Below are 26,140 nucleotides of genomic sequence, written 5' to 3'. Positions count from 1 at the left end.
CTCCTCAGGGGCTGTCCCAACCATCCAATAAATATCACCCCCTACCAAGTGCAGATGGAAAAGGGCTTGGAGTCCAGGTCCAAGCCCCATGTTCTTCCCCCACCCAAGGGTGCTCAGTCAGGGGTCCACCGAAGCCATGGTGCTTGCAAGTCTCGATAAGCTTTAGGGACAACGAAGAACACACAAGAAAAATGGCATCTCACAATCTCAGGCCTCCACTGATAAATCCGCTTCCAAGGCCACATTCATTGCCTGACACTCTGTACAATTTCATGCACCCAGCCTTTACAAATGCTGTCCTCTGCCTGGAATGCCCATATAATATTTATTGTCCCATGCTGGGTGCTGAGGATACAAAATGGTGGGGAAAGACGGCACAGTCTCTGCCCTCACAGGTTGTCTGTTTAGTTGTCACTGCCTCCTGGAGGCACCTCCCAAATGCCCCAATCTTGGATCCATTTAAAGCACCTCCCCCAGCCTTGCCTGGCTCACTATGGTGTTGGGAACTAGCCAGGCAGTCTTTGTAGAGGTGGTGAGGGGTGAAGACAGGATATATAACCAGCCTCAAATCCCAGTCTCAGGTTAAGCAGGCCCAGCCCTTTCTGGTTCCCAAGTTATTTTGGAAAAGCACTTTCTAAACCAGAGAGCCCTCCAAGGAGGCTTCAGACTGACATACATTACTCTGTCTGCAGAGGTCTTGGTCCTGGAAGTCCTACCTCTAACCTCAATGTCTGTCCTTCCCTCCTGTTCCTTCCACCATCTTGATAAGGAAGAGCCACTAGTTTGGGAAGAGAACAGGTTCCGGAGACCAGAAAACTGGCTGAGTTCTAGCTCCAATGCTCCCAGTCCTGGGGCCTCAATTTCTTTACTCACCTTTGGTAGGACATGTGTCTGACACACAGGAAGGGCTCAGGGGCAGCGGTAAATAAGCATCCATAGCCAGCAAGGCCCAAACTTCTCTTTCACGCCCTGACTCTCCTACCAAATACCCTCTTCCCAAGGGACAGGAGGAAATGGGGTTCTGGGTGGTAACTCCTTAGTCTTCATTTTTTCTTTTTTGGACACCAGCTCCTCTATTCATTCCGTGTGACACTCTGCCTCCTGCTTTACCACATACACACTGCATGCTGATATTACAACACACTGGATTCCTGTCTCACCCATTTACCAGTCAAGTGACCTCGGGCTGCGGAACTTGCTGCTCTGTGCCTCCAGGCCCTTATCTATAAAATAGAGTAACAACAGGCCCTTTCACATGGGGTAGCTGGGTGATGGCAGGGGAGGAGTGGGCATGAGGTAAAGTTTATTTACTTATTGTCAGCAGTAGAGAGGAGAGGGGTGGTCTGGAGAGCATTCTGAAAAGGAAGGGTGCTGGCCTATGGCAAGTTCTGGATAATTCTTCCAGAACAGCCTCTGGCCTTTGCAAAAGTGCCTTACCTTAAAGCTATAGCTAATGAACTCAGTCTGAGCTCAGCCAGGTCCACAGAGGGAGAATGAGCATGCGGGTGGCTAGACCAGCCTGACCAGCCTGAGCCTTCATCTCCATCACTATCATCTGGACCGCCCCTGGGTCTCCTAGTCAGGGTGCGTCTTGAAGCCTCTTCAGTCTTATTCCTAGCCCTGCCTCTGCCACCTGGAGCTAGACTCTGATAATCCTTCTTAGTGGCTAAAAATATCCCCAGACTGGGGGAGAGAGATTAGGGTTTGTGCTGACATGAGGAGAGGGCAGGAAAGCCTCAGGGTCTGACAGGGCTCACCTGGTCCTCATTATTCCCCTGAACCCTCAAATGTCCCAGTAGAGCAGGACTGTGTGCACAAAGGTTTGTTTTGTTTTATTTTCAATCTAGTTGGAAACACAGAACTAGCCTGGGTTGTCTAATTGAAATAGAAAATAAATTCAGACTCTTGATGTCCAGGTCCAGCCCAGGGACACAAGGACACACACACACAATCACCAGCTCCTGCAGCCTGGCCTGCTGCCTGAAGTCACCTGACTCCTGCAGCTGGAGGCCCTGGAAAAGAACACATGATGTGTTAAGTGGAGTCTGTTTGTTGATAACCACAGTTACTCCTGCACTAGGCTCTGGCTATCCCCTCTAGTTGGCCCTGGCTCCTTCACTCTGGACCTCTCTGAGCAGGGTGCCCACGGAGTGCTAATAACTAGAGATACAGCCAGTCTAGGAGACACTACCACATTGCTCCCTGCAAAGACCCAAAGAAGGACCCAAGTCCAGGGTTATACCTTGCCCTAGCCCCTCTTATTTACTTATTTTATTTTTAAAATGTTTTTATTGAATTTTGGAGAGAGAGGAAGGAAGGAGAGAGAAAGTGAAGCATCAATGTGAGAGTAGAACATTAATCAGCTGCTTCCTGCACATCCCCTACCAGGGATTGAGCCTTAAACCTGGGCACGTGCCCTGACCAGGTATCAAACGAGCAACCTTTTGGTGCACGGGACTACACCAAACCAACTGAGCCACACTGGCCAGGCCTGCCCCTCCTATTTAGACACACTCCTGCCCTCTACATTCTGGCATAGTTGAAACACTTCCCTCTCCCCAACAGCTCAATTCAATGCGACAATTACTTGGTGAGCTTCCAACTCACCAAGCTCATTCCTGTCCCAGGGCCTTTGCAGGTACAATTCCATGTCTAGTTGTATTTCATCATTCACATCTCAGCTCACTCATCACATCCTCAGAGAAGCCTCTTCAGATCACTACCAAAGAAGCTACCATATTAGTCCATCTTTTTACCCTGTTTTGTTCCTTTAGCCCTGTCATCTCAGTTGATCTGTTTTCTTATTCACTTGTCTGCCTCACTACAAGGCATAAGCCTCATGAAGGCATGGATGTTTAATCACTCCTGTGTCCTCTGACAGGGCCTGGCACAGCATTAGTGCCAACTAAATGCTATGTGGATGAATGAGTGAATAAAACAGACACATTGACAAGTGGGCATATATGAAGACTTTAGGTCAGGTAGTCAAACTTCCTAGAAAAATAATAAGACACCTTCTTTAACAGGCAAGGTCAACTTAATCGCCATAAAGTAGGTGTACTGTCTCCCCAGAACCTGGGGAGCCTGAGGCTCAAAGCCAGAAGCTACAAGAAACAGGTTACTCAGCCAGCAAGGGAGAGAGCCAGGGCTGGAAGCTCCCCAGGGAGGGGAGAAGCTGCTCTTTACTGCCAGGGGGATCAGGACTCACAGCAGCCTGTGGAGGCCTCCCCAGGCCTGCTTCTGCCTATCAAGGTTTCCCCAAGGAGCAAGCTCCCCACCTCCCTCTGCAGATTCAGGTGCCTGGGTGAGCTAAGCCAGGCACCTTGGTATCCTCAGCCCACTGGTCATCCCTCCTCAATATAGCCACGCTTCCCTCCCACTACCCTGATTGCCCCCCACCCCAAATTAAACAACCAATAGTGGTTGCTTTACAGCTACCCATCTGCTGTGCCTGGGGCTGGCTGCCAGGCCTGCTCTACTGGCACGCTTCCTGTCTCCTACAACTCCATTCAAGCCCCTGTACAATCCCACACCCAGGTCCTAGGATGCTCAAGAGCTTCCTTTGGTGGTCCAGCTTCCAGGCCTTTATGAGCCTTTTGCCAGAAATGCCTCCACCCTCCTTCACTGGGTCAGTTTCTATTAATTAGCCTTTCAAGACCTGGAACAGATCAAATTCCTTACTTGAGACTTTCTCTGCCTTTCCCACCCTTGCAGAACCCCCTTCCTCAAGCCTTTCTTTTCTTTTTTATAATCCTCAACCAAGGATATTTTTCCATTGATTTTCAGATCAAGTGGAAGGGAGGGAGGGAAGGGGAGAGGAAGAGGGAGAGAGAAACATCAATGTGAGACACATTGATTGGTTGCCTCAGTCGAGGCATGGCCGAGGATTGAACCACAACTGAGGTACATGCCCTTGACTGGAATCAAATTCATGACTCTGGCTCATGGGCTGACATTCTACTGTTGAACCAAACTGGCCAGGGCATCAAGCTTTTCTTAAAAGCCTTTTTTTTCTTTTTTGGGGGTATTGCCCAGACCCCATGGAGCTTAGAGAGCTAGCTGGCTCTGAGTCTCCCTCAACAGTGAGTGCCAGGGAGAGAGACCTCTGGGGTCCCCAGTGTCACCTAGTGTGGGTGTGTGTTGGGGGTTGGTCAGGCAGGTTTCAAAGTCTGAGGGAAGAGGGAGGAGGGAGGAGGGAGGAGGGAGGATCAGGTCTCTGGGAGTTTGAGGAGGAAATAAGTAGTTCCCAGACCAAAGGCAGGCAGGATCTGATTGATACCTACACAGGGCTGAGTCAGGCATACAGGTGAGGGTATAAGGGCAGCTCTGTTAAGACTATTACAATTAAAACAATAACAACATAACTTTATTGAGATATCACATGTAAGATATGGCACTTTTAAAGCATGTAACTCAATGCATTTTGACACATGCACAACCACAAAATCACTTCAATCAAGACATTGAATAAAGTTGACCCTTGAACAACATGGGTTTAAACTGCATGGGTCGACTTCCGGTCAAGATGGCGGTGTAGGTAAACGCGGTATCGCATCCTCCCACAACCACATCAAAGTTACAACTAAACTACAGAACAACCATCATTCAAAACCGCCTGAAATCAAGCTAAATGGAAGTCCTACAACTACGGAATTAAAGCAGCAGCCACATCCAGACTGGTAGGAGGGGCGGAGGCGCAAGGGGCTGCGGCGGCGGAGCATCGGGCTGGTCCCACACCCAAGAGGGCGGATAAAAATCAGGAGGCTCCTGCGGCTGGGAAAGTCCTTCCTGAGGACTGAGGGGTCCCCGTCCCACAACAGGTGCCCCGCTCAGGGTTCCAGGGCCAGGAAGAGAAGTCCCCATAACTTCTGGCTGGAAAAACCAGCGGGAACTGAGGCTCAGGGAGGCTGAAGCGGCTGGAGCCCCAGGCAGCTCCCTAAAGGGCCCGTGCATGGACTTATCGGTCTCTCTCCCTCTAAGCTCGGAGGGAAGGCAGCTCAAGGGGCGCCAGAGACATACAGGGAAGAACTGAGCTGTTTGGCACTGGAGCGAGGGCTGGAGAGGGGGCTTTCTCTGGGACAACAGTGCTATAAGAGGCCTTTGTTCCTTTGGTGAGCCCCTCCCTGGAGCGGCAGACAGTTGCCATATCTGGGACTCTAGCAACCTGGCTCACACTGGTAGCCCCGCCCTGGTGACTCCCTGAGGCCCTGTCCCACCCAACTTTCAGGCCCACCCAAGCTGTTGCCAGTTGCTTAACGATAGGATTGACCTGTCTTGGATCCTGCTTCAGGTTTTTCCTAACTTCTTTCAAACGAGCAGCATCTGGTCTCAGCGAGCCCCATACTTCTCATTAAGTAATACACTGAAACAAACACAGGGAGGCAGCCAAAATGAGGATACAAAGAAACAGGTCCCAAATGAAAGAACAGAACAAAACCCCAATAAAAGAACTAAGCGAAATGGAGATAAGCAACCTAACAGATACTGAGTTCAAAATACTGCTTATAAAGATGCTCAATGAACTTAGTGAGAACCTCAGTGAACTTAGGGAGGGCCTCAAGAGCATAAAAAAGGACCAGTTAGAAATCATGGATACACAGTTAGAATTGAAGGAGGCATTAACTGAAATAAAGAATAATTTACACAGCTTCAATAATAGAGTACGTAAATCCAAGGAGCAAACCATCGATTTGGAATATAAGAAAGCAAAAAATGCCCAATCAGAACAGCAAAAAGAAAAAAGAATCCAAGAAAACGAGGATAGTGTAAGGAGCCTCTGGGACAACTTCAAGCGTGCCAACATTCGCATCTTGGGGGTGCCAGAAGGAGAAGAGCGAGAACAAGAAATCGAAAACCTGTTTGAAACAATAATGGCAGAAAACTTCCCTAACTTGGTGAAGGAACAGACATACAAGTCCAGGAAGCACAGAGAGTCCCAAACAAGATGAACCCCAAGAGGCCCACACCAAGACACAGCATCATCAAAATGCAAAAGGTTCAAGACAAAGAGAGAATCTTAAAAGCAGCAAGAGAAAGGCAGCTAGTTACCTACAAGGGAGTTCCCATTAGGCTGTTAGCTGATTTCTCAAAAGAAACTTTGCAGGCCAGAAGGGAGTGGCAAGAAATATTCAGAGTGATGAAAAGCAAGAACCTACAACCAAGATTACTCTATCCTGCAAAGCTGTCATTTAGAATCAATAGCCATATAAAGAGTTTCCCAGACAAGAAAAAGTTAAAGGAGTTCATCACTACGAAACCGTTATTATATGAAATGATGAAGGGTCTTTTTGAAGAAAAAGATAAAATGTATGAACAAACAAAATGGCAATGAATACATATCTATCAACAATGGAATCTACCAACAAAACGAACAGGTAGAACAGAAACATTCTCATAGATACAGAGAACATTTTGTTGGTTGCCAGTTGGGAGGGGGGTTGGGGGAATGGGTGTAAAAGGTGAAGGGATGAAGAAGTACAAATTCATGACAAACCTCAAAGGGAAAGGGGTTGGGGGGGTGGGAAGAAATAAACCAAAGAACTTATATGCATTACCAATGGACACAGACAATAGTGTGGGAAAAGGTGGGAGGGGGGCGGGAGTGGGGAGGAGGAGGTCAATGGGGGAAAAATGAGGAACATCTGTAATACATTTTACATCCAACAATAAAGATTTAAAAAAAAAAAAAAAACTGCATGGGTCCATGGTATATGCAGATTTTAAAAATCTTGTAAACAGATGATGTAAACTTACAGTATCGATAAATATGTACAGTACTAAAAATGTATTTTCTCTTCTTAATGGTTTTCTTGTTTTAAAAATATATTTTTTACATTCCTCTTTTAACAGTGTTTTTATTGTTTTTTTTTTTTTGAGAGAAAGATAAATATTGATGAGAGAGAAACATTGATTGGCTGCCTTCTGCACACCCCCTACTGGGGATCAGGACCACAACCTGGGCATATGCCCTGACCTGGAATCCAACAAGTGACCTCTTGATGCTTGGGAGGACGCTCAACCTACTGAGCCACATGGGCCAGGGCCTTAATGATTTTCTTAATAAACTTTCCTTTTCTCTAGCTTAGTTTAACTATAAAAATACAGTATCTAATACATACACAAAATATGTGTTTGTCGACTATATTATTGGTAAGTCTTGTGGTCAACAGTAAAGTTTTGGGAAAGTCAAAAGTCACAGACATATTTTCAAAGGCTCATGAGATCAGGGCTCCTAACCCCCACATTGTTCAAGCGTCACCATCACTTCTGAAAGTTTCCTTGTGCCCCCTTCAGAGTCCTCTCTCTTGCCCTTCCAGTGAAAACTGGAAACAACTTTGATGTCCAACATTTGGGAATAAGGAACCTCAGCATTGCATACAATGAAATATTAGGTATGAGTTTAAAAGGAGGAAGATATATCATGGATGACCCTTGAAGACATTATGATTAGTGAAATAAGCTAGTCACAAAAAGACAAATACTTCAGGACTCCATATAGGAGGTTCCTAGGGGAGTCAAATCAATGGGAAGTTGTTTAATGTGATGAGAGTTTCAGTTTCACAAGATGAAAAAGTTATGGAGATTGGTTGCACAATAATGTGAACATTCTTAACAATATTGAACTGTGTACTTAAACATGGCCAAGATGGTAAATTTTTGTTATATGTATTCGAATACAATTAAAAAACATTTTTTATAAAATAAATTTATTTGTTAAAATAATTTAACTTCAAATACAACTGTTGAATTTGCATTGAGTTATAACCACAATTCATGTTTTAATTGAAATGTAAAGGTTTAACAACTGACATTGTTACAAAACAATAAACTGCCGTTAAATTTTAAATGGTCAGTTGTATTAGAGCTCAACAATTAACTGTGAACTATATCTCTGGGAAACCCCAAATCAATAATGCTAAGTCTGTTTCCAAAACCCACTGCAGTCATTTTTGAAACCCTGATCAAGATTTAACAGAGCCCTGGCCGGTTTGGCTCGGCGGTTGGAGCGTCGGCCTGCGGTACAGAGACCTGGGTTCGGTTCCCGCTAAGGGCACGTACCTCGGTTGCAGTTTGTCCCCGGCCCTGGTTGGTCGTGCGGGTGGCAGCCACTCAATGTGTCCCTTCACGTCGATGTTTCTCTCTCTCTCTCTCTCTTCCTCCTGCTCTGTCTGAACAAAAAATGGAAAAATGTCCTCAGGTGAGGATAAAAAAAAAAAAAAAGAAAAAAAAAGATTTAACAGAAATTCTTTCTCTCTCTCTCTCTCTCTCTCACACACACACACACACTCAAACACATTCCTGCATCACCTCTTTTTCCCCCAGCTGTGTTTTCCTTGCCTCCCTCTCCCCTAAGCTGCAAGGGCCCTTCTTTGGCCTCTGTAACTTGTTTCCTGAGCTCATTTTTTCCTACGGCTCACTTCTTCTACCTCTGTTACTAAATAAACTTTCTCTTACAGTAAAAAGAAAAAAAAAAAAAGATTTAATACATGCACAATGACACATTAATTAAAAAAAGAAAAGACCCCAATAGTCTTTAAAATGTGATTGGCTAAGAAGACAACTGACGCTTACCCATTGTTAACACAAGACTACTGAGAAGAACAAAAAACTAAAAAATAAAACAGAACTTCTGGTCAAGATGGCGGCATAGGTAAACACGGTATCACGTCCTCCCACAACCACATCAAAGTTAAACTAAACTACAGAACAACCATCATTCAAAACTGCCTAAAATCCAGCTGAATGGAAGTCCTACAACTACAGAATTAAAGAAGCAGCCACATTGAGACTGGTAGGAGGGGCAGAGACGGAGGGGCAGAGACAGACAGGCTGGTCCCACACCCATGTGTGGTGGATAAAAATCAGGAGGACACCTCGGCTGGGAAGGTCCTCCCTGAAGACTGAGAGGTCTCCGTCCCACAACAGACGCCCCACTCAGGGTTCCAGTGCCAGGAAGAGAAGTCTCCATTACTTCTGGCTGGAAAAACCAGCTGGAACTGAGGCTTAGGGAGGCTGAGGCGGCTGGAGCGCCAGGCAGCTCCTTAAAAGGCCCACGCACAGACTTATTGGACTCACTCCCTCTAAGCTTGGAGGGGAGGCAGCTTGAGGGGCACCAGAGACATACAGAGAAGAACTGAGCTGTTTGGCATTGGAGTGAGGGCTAGAAAGGAGGCTTTCTGCAGGACAAACATGCTGTCAGAGGCCTTTGTTCCTTTGGTGAGCCCTCCCCTGGGGCAGCAGACAGTCCCCATATCTGGGACTCCAGCTACAGTGATACCTCGGTTCTCGAACATAATTCGTTCCAGGAGGACGGTCGAGAACCAAATTGTTCGAGAACCGAAGCAATGAAACCCAATAGGAAATAATGGAAACTGGATTAATTCGTTCCAAGCCCCAGAAAATGCCTATTTACTGGCCTAATTTGTATATAATATGTAGAAAAACATAAGTCTCAACAAGAAATAAAAGTGTACAGTATGTCTAAGGGTTAAATTCAGTGTAAAGCGTGACTCTCTCTCTGCACTCACACTGATGACGCAAGCAAGGCGCGCTGGGCCGAATGAACGCCATTCGGCTCAACTCGGCTCATCTCGGAAGTTTGAGTTCCAAATATTTGTTCGGATTCCAAGACAAAAGTTTCTCGAATCTCCTGGTCGAATACCGATTTGGTCAAAAGTCAAGGCATTCGAGAACCGAGGTATCACTGTATCTGGCTCACACTGGTAGCCCCACCCTGGTGATTCCCTGAGGCCCTGTTGCACCCAACTTTCAGGCCCACCCAAGCTGTTGCTAGTTGCTTTACCACAGGATTGGCCTGTCTTGGATCCTGCTTCAGGTTTTCCTAAATTCTTTCAAGCAAGCAGCATCTGGTCTCAGATAGCCCCATACCTCTCGTTAAGTAATACACAGAAACAAACACAGAGAGGCAGCCAAAATGAGGAGACAAAGAAACAGATCCCAAATGAAAGAACAGAACAAAACCCCAAGAAAATAACTAAGTGAAATGGAGATAAGCAACCTAACAGATGCTGAGTTCAAAATACTGCTTATAAGGATGCTCAATGAACTTAGTGAGGGCCTCAAGAGCATAAAAAAGGACCAGTCGGAAATGATGGATTCAGTCAGAAATGAAGGAGGCATTAACTGAAATAAAGAATAATTTACACAGATTCAATAGTAGAGTACGTAAATCCAAGGAGCAAACCATCGATTTGGAATATAAGAAAGCAAAAAATGCCCAATCAGAACAGCAAAAAGAAAAAAGAATCCAAAAAAATGAGGATAGTGTAAGGAGCCTCTGGGACAACTTCAAGTGTGCCAACATTCACATCTTGGGGGTGCCAGAAAGAGAAGAGAGAGAACAAGAAATTGAAAACCTGTTTGAAACAATCATGGCAGAAAACTTTCCTAATTTGGTAAAGGAAACAGACATACAAGTCCAGGAAGCACAGAGAGTCCCAAACAAGATGAACCCTAAGAGGCCCACACCAAGACACATCATCATCAAAATGCAAAAGGTTCAAGACAAAGAGAGAATCTTAAAAGCTGCAAGAGAAAAGCACTTAGTTACCTACAAGGGAGTTCCCATAAGACTGTCAGCTGATTTCTCAAAAGAAACCTTGTAGGCCAGAAGGGAGTGGCAAGAAATATTCAGAGTGATGAAAAGCAAGAACCTACAACCAAGATTACTCTATCCTACAAAGCTGTCATTTAGAATTGATGGTCATATAGTTTCCCAGACAAGAAAAAGTTAAAGGAGTTCATCACCACCACCAAACCGTTATTATATGAAATGTTGAAGGGTCTTTTTGAAGAAAAAGATTAAATTATGAACAAACAAAATGGCAATGAATACATATCTATCGACAATGGAATCTACCAACAAAACGAACAGGTAGAACAGAAACATTCTCATAGATACAGAGAACATTTTGTTGGTTGCCAGATGGGAAGGTCATTGGGGGAATAGGTGAAAAAGGTGAAGGGATTAAGAAGTACAAATTCATTGCTAGACAGACAAACTTCAAAGGGAAAGGGGTTGGGGGGTGGGAAAAATTAAACCAAAGAACTTATATGCATAACCAATGGACACAGACAATAGTGTGGGAAAAGGCGGGAGGGGGTGGCAGTGGGGAGGAGGTGGTGAATGGGGGAAAAATGAGGAACATCTGTAATACATTCAACAATAAAGATTTAAAGAGAAAAAAAAATAAAACACACAAAAACCCAACAGCAACAAAAAATTACTTTCACATTCACACATAAACAAACAACATTCCCACTAGACAACTCTTGAAAATAGACATCCTTAGGCAACATTGTTTTTATATAGAAAAGCAAATATCAGTAGTTTTACCACAGAAAAGTGATGGCAACTGTAGCAATCAGAGTCAAGTTCAGTCCTAATTCTACAAACCAAAGGAAGAAATCATCAAAGCACCTTTCAATAGTTTGAAAAGATTTTATGTAATATGTTTGATCAGATGCTGGCTTGTTTCGTATAAACTGAACAAAATGAAAAGCATCAGTTACCATCGCTATCACAGCTTAAAAGAACCAAAAAAAGTTGCAACATAAAAGAAAAAAAACAAACTTGAACAAATGTTGCTTTTGTATAATGTAAAACAAGAGAAAACAAAAACAAAAATCCTTATCATAAAAGCTAAAAATTAAAGTGGGTCTTTGGATCAAACCGTAATATTTTTAAGGCATGTTAGAAAAATTTTCACTTATCTAGTTACTAGTCTGATCAGGGCATAAAATAACAGCAACACAAGGCCACCAACTTTTCTCTGTAGCCGCTATTATTTCATGTGCCAACAAATTTAATCATCCTGTTCTTAAGCTTTTTATTAACATTTCAACAAGCACATTCATTCAAGCTGAGTTATATTCATACCAGATCAAAATACCAACAGTTAAGAGCACAGGAGGGTTTCCAGGTTTCTGGATATTGCAGCTGATGCTTTGTCACTAAATATGTAGGAAACACTGTGATCAGGCAGCCAAGCCAGTTATTATTAACATCTTTACAGTAAAAGCCCACCCTACTGTCTGACACAAACACTTCTAACTAAAACTCCAATTGTTAGATAATCTTTTCCACTTTACATTTTGCTATACCTTTTATATTATTAAACTTATTGTTGTCTGCATGGCAATCCATTATGTAAAACTAGAATCTTTTTTTTTTTTTTTCCTCACCCGAGGACATTTTTCCCATTTTTTTGTTCAGGTAGAGTGGGAGGGAGAGAGAAGAACAGAGAGAGAGAGAGAAACATCGATGTGAAAGGGACACATCGAGTGGCTGCCACCCGCACAACCGACCAGGGCCGGGGACAAACTGCAACCGAGGTACATGCCCTTAGCGGGAACCGAACCCGGGTCTCTCCGGACCGCAGGCGGACGCTCTAACCGCTGAGCCAAACCGGCCAGGGCTGTAAAACTAGAATCTTTACAGATGTTTCTAATATGGAATCTTAGTTGTCATACATTGCTGTTAAATATGGAATTCTAAAAACAGAATAATTCTGAGAAGTTAGAGCCTTCAAAACTCAACCAATTCACTAACAAATATTTCTATTTCAATAGCTAAATCATACTTCCTGAACCCTTGATTAGAATTTTTTTGTCCTATAAACAAGGTGCTTGCTTCATAATTGTGGTTTCTACAAAACCTATACTGAAGAATAGAAATATTTACAATTCAAAGACTTTTGACAACCTGTTTTCTCATCTGTGAGAAGTTACTATCAGCCTTTTTTCAATCCTTTAAATGTAATGCCAGTTTACTAAACACTGGGGGAGGAGGGGTGCGGATACCAATGATTTCTATGATGAATAACAAGCATGTAAATAATTTAAAAGAAAAAGATGTTTTTGATACACTATTCTGCAGCACGGATTCTCAGTATAGGCAATCATCTGTCTGACTTGTGCCAAATTCTTGGAACAATAACATACATGCACACACAAACACATATTGTTCTCTCAGTTACACACATAAGACCAGAGGTTACTTGCACAAGAGTATGAAACAACAAAAATGTGGGGTGGTATGTTGATCACAGGCTCAGTGATATTGCAGTACTGAAAGCCAAATTTATCTGGAGAATCAGCTCAAGGTACGTACTCTCTTCAGCATTTGTAATGCTGATGTTAGTTAAAAACCCTTCCTACACTTGATTGTAAAACTTATGCATACGTTTTTCCTATGCCGTTAGTCATGCAAATGATAAGTACTTCATGGCTATGCAAACCAGAAATGTCAGAGCTTGAGCACCTTTTCTTTCTTTTTTTTTTTATCCTCACCCGAGTACATTTTTCCATTTTTTGTTCGGACAGAGTGGGATGGAAAGAGAGGAAAAGAGAGAGAGAAACAGAGACATGAAAGGGACATATCATCAAATGGCTCTCTCCCACACGACCCAACCAGGGCTGGGGACAAATTGCAACCGAGTACATGCCCCTAGCAGGAACTGAACCCGGGTCTCTCTGGACCGCAGGCCAATGTCGAGCACCTTTTCAAAACAAAATATTCTCTACTTTTATTTGCCACTGCAGTAATCAGGGCAAAATTGTTAAAAGAAAATCTTTATGTATTTCTCCAGGAAAATGAAAGATAAAATATTTTTTTTGTCGCTTACCTTCCACTCTAATTTATGTTCTACTTTTAAGCCCAAATTATTTCAACATGGTTATTCAGTCTGCAATAAAGCTCTGCTACAGTAAACTTGATTCCGAAAGGTTAACCAAGAATCACACCACAACCATAGCCTTTAAAAGCAAGAAGGAATTTGCTGCTTCAACAAACATAAAAATGCAATATATTTGTACTGTCCTGTGAAGGTTTCTGCAAATGGGAACATGTGGATGCAACATGGCTTCGTTTTCCTTACATGATGATGGTACTAGTTCATCTACTGCTAGAATGCTTCTGGTTAGGAAGGCTGAGCAATCTCTTTGCATCACAGTTGCTTCCCTCTTATTTAGTAATGTATAAAGACCATACCTGCTTGACTAACAGAGGGTGGGTTTGGGGTTTTAATTCGGATTAAACCCTTGTGAGAGCCTATCAAGGACTGATGCATGAGTTAGTTCTGTGGCACAAACTTGGATAACATCTACAAGTAAGCATCAATTTTGAAAAACAGAAATGTCAGTTGAACAAAGAGAATCTCTCCCTGTAGTGCTGTGGGCAGGTCAGCCATTATCTTACTTGATGGAATACACTGATTAGAAGCACTATCTTAATTCCTGAAATTCAGAACTGTATGATTCTAGAAATTTGTCCATTTCACCTATGTTGTCAAATTTTTTGGCATATAATTGTTCATAATATTTTCCTACAATCCTCTGTATTTATATGGTTCTGTAGGTACATACAGGAGACTGAGGACAATGGTAAAAACTATAGCTACTGAACCCAAATGTTCCTCAGAGATATCAATGGACAATCACTGCTGAATTCTGAATGAGGGCTATTTCACTGTAGATTCACACCACACATCCTGCAAACTCTCAGTTAAGCAGATAAGGTTCGTATTGCCTATTATATTGGGCAAATCCTGTCCAGGAGAGCCATTTTTAAATGCTATTGTATGTTACATGCAGAAGAGCATGGGTCATCTTTGTCAGGCTGCGCAGCATTAGTTCATTTGCCTCACAATTTCTGCAGAGTTCCTCCACCATTGTTTTACTCTTAGCATAGGTCTGGTCTCCATACAGGGGCAGCCTCACTCTTCAGCAAGGGCCCTACCTTCATTGCATGACACTTCTCTCACTTTCCAGGTCTACTTTGTTCCCAACCAAGATGACTGGCACTTTCTCCTATGGCTTCACTGGGATGATCTGGTCCCGCATGGGCTTAATGTCCTGGAACCTCTGCTGGTTGACAAGACTGTAGACGAGCATGAAACCCTGGCAGTTCTTGATGTACAGGTTCCGCATGGATGCAACCTGCTCAGTACCAACCGTGTCCAGGATCTCCAGCACCGATGGGAACGAGTCCACCTCGATCTCCTTGCGGTAGAAGCCCTCGATGGTGGGGTCCTATTTCTTGATGAAGGTACCGGTCACGAACTGCACGGTCAGGGCGGATCTGCCGACCCCACGGGGGCCCAGCACCACCACTTTGTACTCACGCATCTTCCCTCTGCGGCTGCCGCCACTGCCCGCGACATAGTCCTATGCCTGCTGCACTGCATCCCCCGGACCCTGCCCCTGCGACCGAGCCTGACGCCCCCACCTCACTGCCATTGCAGCCCCCAGGGCACTGGGGGAGGGAGCAACAGGCATGGGCGGGGGTGGGGTGGGGTGGGGGCATTGCGGTGCACAGGCAGGCACTGGGAATGAACAGAGTGGGAGCTGCTGGAGCAGCCTGAGAGCCTGGGGAGCCGCAGGCCCACCTAAAAAATTTTTTTTACCTTAAATAATTATCAAAGGAGGGGGAAAGAAGAGGAAAACGCTATGTTCATTGACTTGGGAGAATCACTGACTTAAAAAAAAAAGAAAGCAAAATGTGGAGACCCACTACCGGCCTGATACCTAGATCACAAAATTAAAAACCACCAGAAGAGTTCTGTTTTTGGTAACAGCAGAGTTAGCCACATCAGACCAGCCTTCTCAGAGATAACAGCAATAAGCTGTAGACTACATATTAAAAGCCAACTACAGCAGGTCCTCAAATAACCTCATTCATTATAACATTGATGAAATGCTGTAGGAACTTAACTCTGTATCAATTAGCCTTTGGTAAATTAGCTTCGTTATAGGTCATTTCACTTAAAGTCATAGAACTGGTGGATGTTAAGTGAGGACTCACTGTACCTAAAAGCTTTAGTGCTGCAATGTTCAATGTAGGAGTCACTAGCCTAATATGTGGCTATTTACATTTCAATTAACTAAGATTAAATAAAATTTAAAATTCAATTCCTCAGCTGCACCAGCAACAAGTCTGCTGTACTCAATAGCTACTTGTGGCTACTATATTGGGCAGTACAGATAGGGAACATTTCCATCATGCACAAAATTCTACTTACCTTGCCCAGGCCGGTTTGGCTCAGCAGTTAGAGCGTCTGCCTGCGGTCCGGAGAGACCGGGGTTCGGTTCCCGCTAAGGGCATGTACCTCGGTTGCAGTTTGTCCCCGGCCCTGGTCGGTTGTGCGGGTGGCAGCCACTCGATGTGTCCCTTTCACATCGATGTTTCTCTCTCTCTCTCTGTTCCTCTCTCTCCCCCCCCCCACTCTACCTGAACAAAAAATGGAAAGAATGTCCTCGGGTGAGGATAAAAAAAACAAAAACAAAAACAAAAAACCAATTCTACTTACCAGTACTGCTTGAGAGTGACCAAAACAATGTAGAAGGTGGATGGGAGTCTGTATCTGGAATAAGGGAACAGCATGGGATGAGTTTCCCATTTTTTTTATTGTTATTCACTAGAAATAGAAAACGGCTTGAAAATTGAGAAGACAGCCTACAGAGACCACAACAGCTCAACAATGGATGGAACATGTGAAAAAGGAGAGAGCCCCCCCAAAAAAGGCAGCTCCAGATTCTATACAAAAACTGTGCAGCTCTGGCCAGTTTGGCTCAGCAGTTAGATTATCAGCCCTCGAACCAAAGAGTCTCAGGCTTTATTCTGGTCAAGGGCACCTACCTTGGTTACAGTTCGGTCCCTAGCCCTGATCTAGGTCGTGTAGGAGGCAACCAATCGACATGTCTCTCTCACATTGATGTTTTTCTTTCTCTCTCTCTCCGCCTCCTACTCTATTTGAAGATAAATGGAAAAATATCCTGAGGTGAGGATTATAAAAAACAAAAACAAACACTGTGCAAACCCTGAACTTTGCATGTACAGGGTAGATTACAACCAGCCCAGCTGAGGCTAAAAGAAGGTGAAATTTCACCTGTCACCACCATGGAGATTGAGTCCAGAAGGGTTAATTGCATTAAAAAAAATAAATCAATGGTCGTCTGGTCAGTGTGGCTTACTGGCTGAACATCGACCCATGCATCAAGAGGTCGCCAGTTCTATTCCCAGTCAGGGCACATTCCCAGGTTGTGGACCAAATCCCCAGTGGGGGGCATTCAGGAGGCAGCCAGTCGATTTTCCCGCCCTCATCCATGTTTCTATCTCTCCCTCCCTCTCCCTCTAAAATCAATAAAGAAAAACAAACAAACAATCAATGGTCTTCAGATAAACAAGAGGATCCAGAGTCTCTGCAAACATATCTTTCACAATGTCCAGAATACAATCCAAAATTACTTAACATATGAAGAAATAGGAAAACATGACTCCTACTCAAGAAAGAGCCCTGGCCAGTTTGGCTCAGCGGTTAGAGCATCGGCCTGCGGTCCGGAGAGACCCGGGTTCGGTTCCCGCTAAGGGCATGTACTTCGGTTGCAGTTTGTCCCCGGCCCTGGTTGGTCGTGCGGGTGGCAGCCACTCGATGTGTCCCTTTCACGTCGATGTTTCTCTCTCTCTCTCTTCCTCTCCCTCCCACTCTATCTGTACAAAAAAAAAAAAAAAAGAAGAAGAAAATCAATGGGGACTGATCCTGTGGTAACACAGATGTTGGAATGAGCAGATAAGGATTTTGAAGCAGCTATTACATAGTCAAGGAAGTAAAGAAAAATGACCTCCTAATGAATGAACAAATAAGATATCTCAGTAGAGAAGCAAAAACTATAAAAATGAACCAATGGAAATTCTAAAACTGAAAAAATATAATATTTGAAATTTAAAAAGTTGTGTGTGGGCTTTTGCCCTGTCATACTCAAGTGGTCCTCCACCCACAGAATATGTTTTCTTTCTCCTGAAGCTTCTTGGCCAAGATCCCACCTTCCATCTAGTCTTTGGGGAAGGGAACCTGAGAGTCATGCCAGGCCCTTGTACCCACCCCCTAGACATTCAGCTACTCATCAAGTTCTGCAACTGTATCTATCTCCCTAGTTACTGTTGAGGAAGTTCCTTCTCTGTTGATTTCCACTGCTCATCCCTCCATCTCAATCCTTCTGGCCTCTGCCCTAATCTCCCGACCCACTGGTTTTGCCTAGGCTACCTCCCTCTACCACCATCCATGCCATCCTTCTACTGTGCACATCAGACCCTCCCATAGCTTTAAATCCTGCAAGGGCTCCCACCAACCTGACATCATGCACTCAGGTCTAACTTCAGGCCTTTGCACATATCTGTCCCCATTTCCCCCACCAGCAATGTCCTCCTTTTTGGCCTGCCAAATCCCTTCTGGTCCTTTTTTTTTTTTTCATCCTCACCCAAGGACATTTTTGCATTTATGTTCAGACAAAGCAGGAGGGAGAGAGGGAGGAAGAGAGCGAGAAAGAAACATCGATGTGAGAGAGGCACATCGAGTGGCTGCCATCCACATGACCCCAACCAGGGCAGGGACAAACTGCAACCAAGGTATGTGTCCTTAGCAGGAATCGAACCCGGGACTCTCAGGTCTGTGGGCCTACACTCTAACCATTGAGCCAAACTGGCCAGGGCCCTTCTGTTCTTTAAAACTGTTCTCCAGATAGTTCCTTCAGGAAGGCTGCCAGGGGCCCTTCCCTGTAGGGGTGGAGGTTTGGTGGATGAACAAAATGAAACCTTGTGGTATACATTCTCACGACCTGGACAGCCTAGGATAGAAATATGTGTGAACAGACAGGTTTGCCTGGAGGGCAGGAACACCGCCCTTTTTGGAACTGAATGTTTTGTTTACTTGTGAATAGATAAGGTTTGCAGGTCAATGGATTGGAAGACCACACCACACCGAGAGGAGATGATAATGGGCATAATGGGCTGGGGGATGCCCAGGCAGAATGGATTTGTTATTTTTTATCTTTGATGTCTCTTCACCAAAAGCGAGAGACAGGACTTGGCTGTACGGTCAGCAGGGGCACCATCTCAAGGAAATAATTTACTTAATCAACATGTAACCTGGGGAACCACTCTACAAATAAATTGGGCTGCATCCAGAGATCTGGAGTATTTTGCTCCCTTATGATACTCCCCTTCACTCCTACCAGTGTGTGCTTGTAGTTCATGGCATTGTGCCAACGCCTGGCAGGCCGAGGGAGACAGCACTTCCCTTGGACTTTCCTACCCTCTTTCTCAGAAAATTTGGGGCAACTTTTGTCTCTTCCCCAGTAGCCTGGTGATGGGGCCTGACCTCTCTATGTTCCCAGCACCTGACACACAACAGGTGCCCAGAAGCTGGCCACCAAATGCACAACTGAAAGAAAGGCTAAGCTGCAACCCTGATTAGTTGTGGATATCCAAGGCCTCAGAAAACAATTTAGCTCCAGCCTCAATCCTCCCCATTACTGCCCATCTGGTCCCATCTGTGAGATTACATATCCACCAGTCTCCTTTAAAAGGCTCACTTTTTTTTTTCCTTAAGTACATTTATTTTCAGACTGCCCTCCATCCCCTAAGAGAAAACCAGCTTCAGCATTATGTGCAGACGGTAGGCGTAAAAAAGTCAACAGTTTCAAAATTCAGAAAGCCCTCTTTGGCAACAAGAACTCCATTATGGAAGCACCTGCCTTGAACAACCTGACACCTCTTCCAAGAACTGCTTTATAATCTGCAGTCCAGAGGCTCTTAGTACCTGAGAAAACACGGCACTCATCAGGGGGGGATTTGGACTTGATGTTAGAAATAGCCAAGTGGAAAATGGGACTGCTATCCCACATCCTAAAGGGTCATGGCATTTGTCCTGAAAATGAGTCTATGAAAAAAGTTTTCCTTGTATCCAAAAGCAAACGATAAACAATCTATAAAGAGAAAAAAACCAAAAAAAACAAATAATTTCCTCAGAGACACTCTGACTACCCGAAGTAAAGTAACCCCCGTGCACTCTCAATGCATTTCTTAAAAATTCTAGGAATATGTGGGAATGTGTTAAGTGCCTCCAATTTTTTCCAAGAGCTACAGCAGGTATCTAGTGCCAGGAGTTTCTGTAGTATTTTGCAGATGAGGAAACTGAAGCACAAGGTAGGAAGTGGAAAGCTGGGATTTGAACCCAGCCTGCCTGTCTCCAGAGTCTGACAACCAATGCACCCTCCCCCTCTTCCAAGCCAAGCCTCTCAGGAACTACATGGGACACTTATCATTCTTTCACAAACATTTATTGGGCACCTACTATGTGTCAAGTACTGGGCTACACACTAGGGTCCCAGCGGGGTAGACTACCACAGTATTCCCACCTCATCCAGAACCTCAGCTCAATGAGGGTGGGAATAGGAGGTGGCAAACACCACAATATGTTATTAATTTGCTTCATGATGTTGGTAGTAGAATAATAAGGAAGGAAAAGATATCAGGAGTCAAGCAGTGAGGGCTGCAATTTTATATTTTTTAAATTGATTTGTTGGAGAGAGAGGAAGGAAGAGAGATGGAAACATCGATGTGACAGAGATACATGGATCAGCTGCCTCCCACATGCCCCCCACTGGGGATGCCTTGCCAGTGTGGCTTGGTGGATTGAGCATTGTTTCATGAACTGAGAAGTCCTGGTTCAATTTCTGGTGAAGGCACATGCCTGGGTTGTGGGCTGGATCCCCAGTGGAGGGGTGTGTGGGAGGCAGCCAATCAAGGTTTCTCTCTCTCCCATCGATGTTTCTGTCTCTCTCTCCCTTCCTCTCTCTCTAAAAATAATAAATAAATAAAAACGTGTGTGTGTGTGTGTATTTTTTATCCTCACCCAAGGACATTTTTGCATTTATCTTCAAATAGAGCAGGAGGGAGAGAGGGAGGAAGAGAGAGAGAGAAACATGGATGTGAGAGAGACACATCGAGTACTTGCCACCCACACAACCCCAACTGGGGCTGGGGACAAACTGCAACCGACGTATGTGCCCTTAGCAGGAACTGAACTCGGGTCTCTCTGGTCCGCGGACCAACGCTCTAACCGCTGAGCCAAACCGGCCAGGGCAATAAAAACATATTTAAATAAATAAATAAATAAATAAATAAATAAATAAATAAATAAATAAATAAATAAAGTCAGGAAGGCCTCTCTGACAAGATGGTATTTGAAAAGAGGTGAGGAAGAAAGCGGTGAGGACAGGGAGGTGACAGCCAACTATAACCAATGTCTCAGATGGAGAAATGAGACCCAGAGGCAGACATTTCCAGAGTTTGTCTTGCATGCTCTCTCCTGTCACTCAAGCTCCTTATACCCTACCATCTCCCAATAGTTTAGCCTGACTCCCTTGCTCCAACTGTGGTTCCATGGCACCTGCCAGGATCATTGCCATAGCTGAGCCAGGGCCCAAAGGAGTTGCCTTTAGGTGCACTCATCCCCATTTTGAAGGGTGATGGGGTGGAGAGGACCAGTCCCAATCACCATGTGTCTTGGCTTAGTAGAACTTCTGATTAAGGTTCCAGGGTCCAAGTGTCTGAAGCCTCTGAAACCGGAGGGGTTTCAGGCATACCTGGGTCAGTGGTGGGGGTACGGAGGGTGACCAGACCCAGGTGACCAGGTCTTTGTTCTCATAGGGTATTTGGAGGAGGGTAATCCATTCTCTTTAATCTGGAAAGGGAGTGACAGTGGGCTTTTAAGGTTGCAGGGCCATCCTCAAAACATACATGCTTAGGTTTTTGCTGCTTGTCCTGGAGACCCACCCAGATCCCTGCTTGCCATTCCTGTGTACCTTAGGGCTCCTATCACCTTTCTGAAAGCATACTACCTTAACCTGTTAACCATGCGGGACGTATAAATACGTCAAACGTTGCATACATTGAAAAGGGAATTCCCCAGTTATTCCCCGGTTAACAGGTTAACACCCACTTCTGTGCCCTGTCCAACCTGCCTGGACTATATAGCCTAGCCATCAGTGCTGCTGAGTCCCCCACCCCTATATACCTCATCATTACCCTCTCCCTATCTACTTCCTTCTACTCCCTCTTGTCCCTCCAGGGAGTCTCCCAGGTCAGCTGAGCCCCACCAAGTACAAGAGGAGGGAGGTGGTCTTCCCTCCTCCTGCCAGCCCCTTGGGCCTTCAGAGCAGAATGACCAGTGCACAAAGGGGACAAAGTAGCTGAGCAATCTCCCCTCCCCTGCAAACTGCAAAGCAGTCCTGGAGCAAGGACACTCTTAGGGTCTGTTGTTGTTGTTGTTGAGCCTGAGAGCCTCAGTCTCTTCATCTCCTCTTCTCTCCACTTTCCCCATCGCTCACTCTGCTCCAGCCACACTGGCCCCCTTGCTCTACCTCCAACATGCCAGGCCTGGTCCTGCCTCGGGTCCTTTGAACATGCTGGTCCCTCTGTCAGAACGCTCTTCCTCCAGATGCCTACCCATCCCCAACCTGTCCATTAACTCTTAATCATCCTTACTAATCAGTCCAACACCCACCTCCTCCAAGAAGCCTTTCCTGACCCCTCCCCAGGCTGAATCAGGTCACTCTTCTGACTCCCTACCTTCAGGCATCCTCTGTTTTACCAGGTGCTTATTACCTACCAGCTGGCCACTGTGCTAGCCTCTGAGGTGATGATTGCTATTATTCCCATTTTGCAGGAGGTGAAGTCACTGGCCTGAGGGCATTGAACTCAAACTGGCAGGACCTGGTCAGTGGCAACTACCAGACAGCCATGGCAGGAAAGGGGACAGCCTGCAGTGCCCGGATAAGAGAGAATCATGCCTCCCCACCCCCACATCTGCTTTCCTGTGGGTGTCTCAGGGGTAGTGGGAGATGGGAGGAGTGAATCCAGGCCTGTTCCCCCCACCAACTACAAACTACCATCATACCAGAAGCTCCTGTGCCAGTGTTCATTCCATGCCAGGCATTGGGCCAACCAAACACTTTGCACGCCTGACTCACTCAATCTGCAAATGGCCCATGGTCTTGTTCTCAGAACAAGAAATGGAGGCTCATGGGGCTGTGAACTCCCACTGGCACTGGAGTCCTCCCCATCCCCCCGGTCATGAGGCTGCCACTTGGATGATCAAGCCATTTCCTAGCCAAGTTTTCCTTTGACCCCAACAACACTTCCAGGGATAGGAACTGCTGACCCATTTTACAGATGGGCAAACTGAAACTCAGAAAACCTTCCCTGGAGCCAAAAGGCCAGTTCAATGAACAAGGCTCCCAGCTTATCTCCACTGCCTCTTCCCTCTCCCCTGGGAGGGCAGGCAAAGAAGGTCCTGATAGCCTCCTCCCTGCAGCCTGGCTAGGCCTGTGGGATCCAGGTGTGCAGAGTGAGGCTCCAGGCACTCACCGATTTATTCACAGCAGCTCCTCTTGGAAGAGGACTGAGTTGAGGCTAGGGATGCCAGGGGCTTTAAAGACAGCCCCATTCTCCAGAATTTCTAACTCAGGCAATCCCATGCAACAGATCCAGGCTGCCTCTGTGGGGCCAGCTGGGGCTCAGCTGCTGGGACCTTACCTGGGATCCCTCATCAGGTGGCATCTCACAGGTTTTGCAAGTCAGACTCAGTCACAACAGCTCCTCCCTCCCCAGACATGCTTTTCCCTCAGTTTCCCCATCCCAGCCATGAAAAGCCCCTCCACACTCCCAAATGCCCAGGCCAACAATTTCCTCTGGGCACTTTTCCTTCATGCCCCACTTCTGAACATGCAGGAGACACAGATGTTAACACTCAATTCACCTAGTTTCCACCACCCCTGCCAGTCTGGTCCAAAGCAGCAGCCTCCTCCCATCTGTTCTGCCCACAGCAGCCCCTGGATCTTCTTAAAACTACCTCGCACACTTTGTTCTTAGCCTCCGGTGGTCTCCACAGGCTTGGAATGGAAACCACACACCCTCACCATCCATCTTTGGGGCCCGGGCCAACCTTTACCCACCTCCAATCCTCGTGTTTCGGGCACACCAGCCTCTTTTCTGCTCTGCAAACACAGCAGACTGGGCCCTGCCTCAGAATCTTGCCTTTTTCTGGACGTAAAAAGTCTTCGCTGGCAAGCCACTCTGGACCGGATGATACCTTCTCCGAGAAGCCTTCCCTTTCCCCAAGGCCCTGATGTGGTCTTCCCCGCACTTAGCAGGGGCTAGAATGATGTTTCTGCTTACGCGGTTCCTAGCCATCTATGCGGCCCCGCTGAGACTCTGTGGCCCGGCCCCGGCTGCATCCCAACTCTGACACGTCGGCAGCACCCAGCCCAGTAGGCGCTCCGTATGGATTCTCTGGTGAGGGACCAACACTCCCGTCACGTTCCCCGGGTCCACACAGACGGATTGCCCCGCGTCACGGTGCCAGGCTCGCACCGGGTCCCTTCCGCCCGTTTCGCAGCCGCGTCACAGGGCGCTCGCTGCGCCTTGGCCCTCCAGGGAGCAGGGCTTTCTCAGGGAAGCCCCGATCTGCCATCCCGGGCCGGGCGATCCGGGCCCGAACAGCTGCGCCTGGGGGCCGGGCCGGGGCCGCCATGGCTGTGGAGGAGGGGCCGGAGCTGGCCGCAAGGGTGGCGTTTGGGGGAACGTTCTGGGCGCCGGATGCTTGCTTACCTGGGGGGACGGACGGCAGAGTGCACCGGGGGTCGAAGGACCGCACGCCAACAAAAGAAACACAACGCAGCGAGCCCTGAATAGCCGGACTTAACTCCCAGCACCGCTTCCTCTGGGGGCTGGGGGAAAAAGGCTGGGGCGTGGGGGTCGCGGGGCGGGGCTGGGGGCCGGGCCTGGAAGGGCGGGCCTGGGGGCGGGCTCCGGCGGGAGGCGGGGTCCCGCTGCACTCGGCTCCCTCCGGGCAATAGTCCGCTTCTATCCCCAGACACTGGGCCCCGCCCCAGATACACCCCGCCCCAGGCCCCTCCCCGAGGCTCTCTCCGCCGCGATCCAGCCGCGGATTTCTTGCCGGATCCTTATCACCGGTCTCTGAATGCAGCCTCCTGTACTTGCGCGCTCAGTCTGGCCCCCGCTTCTCCTGCTCACCACACGTACCCCGCGAACCCCTCCGGAGTCCCTTCTTCTGGCCCGGCTCTAACCCGTGCATCTGCCAACACTTTGGGGGCGCCCTGATCCACTGTAGCGCACCGCTGGGCGTAGTAGAGAAGGCCCAGACACCGCCTCAGGCCTCAGAGGGCGCCTCTAGTACCTCCAGTCTAGGGACCTGTACCAGCTCACAGGCCATGCCCGTCCAGTTCGTAGTGCGTGGGGCCGGGGCGCGTGCAGAGGCCAGCTGCAAAGTTGGAGGCCTTAAGGGTCATTCTGGAGGCCTGGCTGGCTGCCGGGCAAAATCTGCGGTTTGGAGTCATTGTAGGGGATTTTAACACCCCATTGACATCAATGAATAGATCTTTCAGAAAGTCAACAAACAGCAGCCTTAAATGACACACTAAATCAGATGGAATTAATTGATATCTACAGAGCATCCCACCCCAAAGCAGGAGAATATACATTCTTTTCAAGTATACATTGGAACATTTTTCTAGGATAGAACACATGTTAGGACACAAAAGAAGTCTCAATAAATTTAAGAAGACTGAAAGAAAAAAAAAGTCTGTGGTTTGGTGGGGTGCAGGAGTCAGGCAGCGTGGAAGGTGGTGGTGCAGCCCGGCTTGGGCTGCAGTGCCCTGTGTAGTGGAGGGCAACAGAGGAAGGTGCTGGGTTCCCTCTGGCGGCAGGAATCAAAGTGACCCTGGATCAGCAGCGTGCAGGGGCATGAAGCTTGCGTGAGCTGTGAATGGAGGACAATCCCAGATCAGGCAGATAACTGCACACCTGAGGCTCACTTGACACTCAGGGTCCAGCTGTCACCAGTTGAAGAGAAGGGGGTTCCAGAGCTGCTGGCCAAACCGTGTGGTCTAGGCTGGTAGCTTCACCTTTGGCCAATAAGCCTCTCCCTGAAGCGGGTGGGGGAAGTCCTGGTTTTCTGGGCTGACCGGCCCCTAGGTAAATTGCTTCATTCACATCACAGATACTTGATTTCCACACATAAGAAGTGCTGTTGTGTGTGTGTTGGGGAGAGTCTCGGTTGCAAGTGTGGATAACCTGCTCTCCAATCCAGCTTCCGGCCTTGCATTTGTTGCTCCCTGCCCCCACCTTCTCTCCCTCAGGCCTCAGTCCCCTCCAAAGATTCCCCCACCTCTACCTCTGCCCCTCTCTCCACATGCACTCATTCTCTTCCCCTCCTGCCAAGAGCTCCTTTGCACATCAGAAAAGGAAAACAAAATAATT

At 46.6% G+C, this 26,140-nt stretch overlaps 1 protein-coding gene and 1 pseudogene across 5 annotated transcripts in view; both read right to left on the bottom strand.

Moving 5' to 3' along the window:
- The window catches only part of CERS4 (ceramide synthase 4), a 43,012-nt gene extending 18,425 nt beyond the window's left edge, over nt 1-24,587 (bottom strand). For 2 of the 5 annotated variants that reach the window (XM_036281786.1, XM_036281790.1), the window contains exons 1-2: nt 24,470-24,587; nt 16,329-16,382 (exon numbers count right to left, since the gene is read on the bottom strand). The gene's annotated coding sequence lies outside the window, so the exon portion shown is untranslated. Of the gene's footprint in view, nt 1-1,437; nt 1,610-16,328; nt 16,383-23,814; nt 24,160-24,469 lie in introns of those variants that run through there. The other 3 variants (XM_036281788.1, XM_036281789.1, XM_036281787.1) reach the window with 3 other exon arrangements.
- Nucleotides 14,544-15,248, bottom strand: LOC118643614 (annotated as a pseudogene).
- Nucleotides 24,588-26,140: the final 1,553 nt, after the last annotated feature.

Source organism: Molossus molossus, unplaced genomic scaffold (assembly GCF_014108415.1).
Source record: "Molossus molossus isolate mMolMol1 unplaced genomic scaffold, mMolMol1.p scaffold_m16_p_4, whole genome shotgun sequence".
Classification (NCBI taxonomy): domain Eukaryota; kingdom Metazoa; phylum Chordata; class Mammalia; order Chiroptera; family Molossidae; genus Molossus; species Molossus molossus.
Note: the sequence above shows the minus strand (reverse complement) of the source record. Positions and strands in the feature narration are given on the sequence as shown.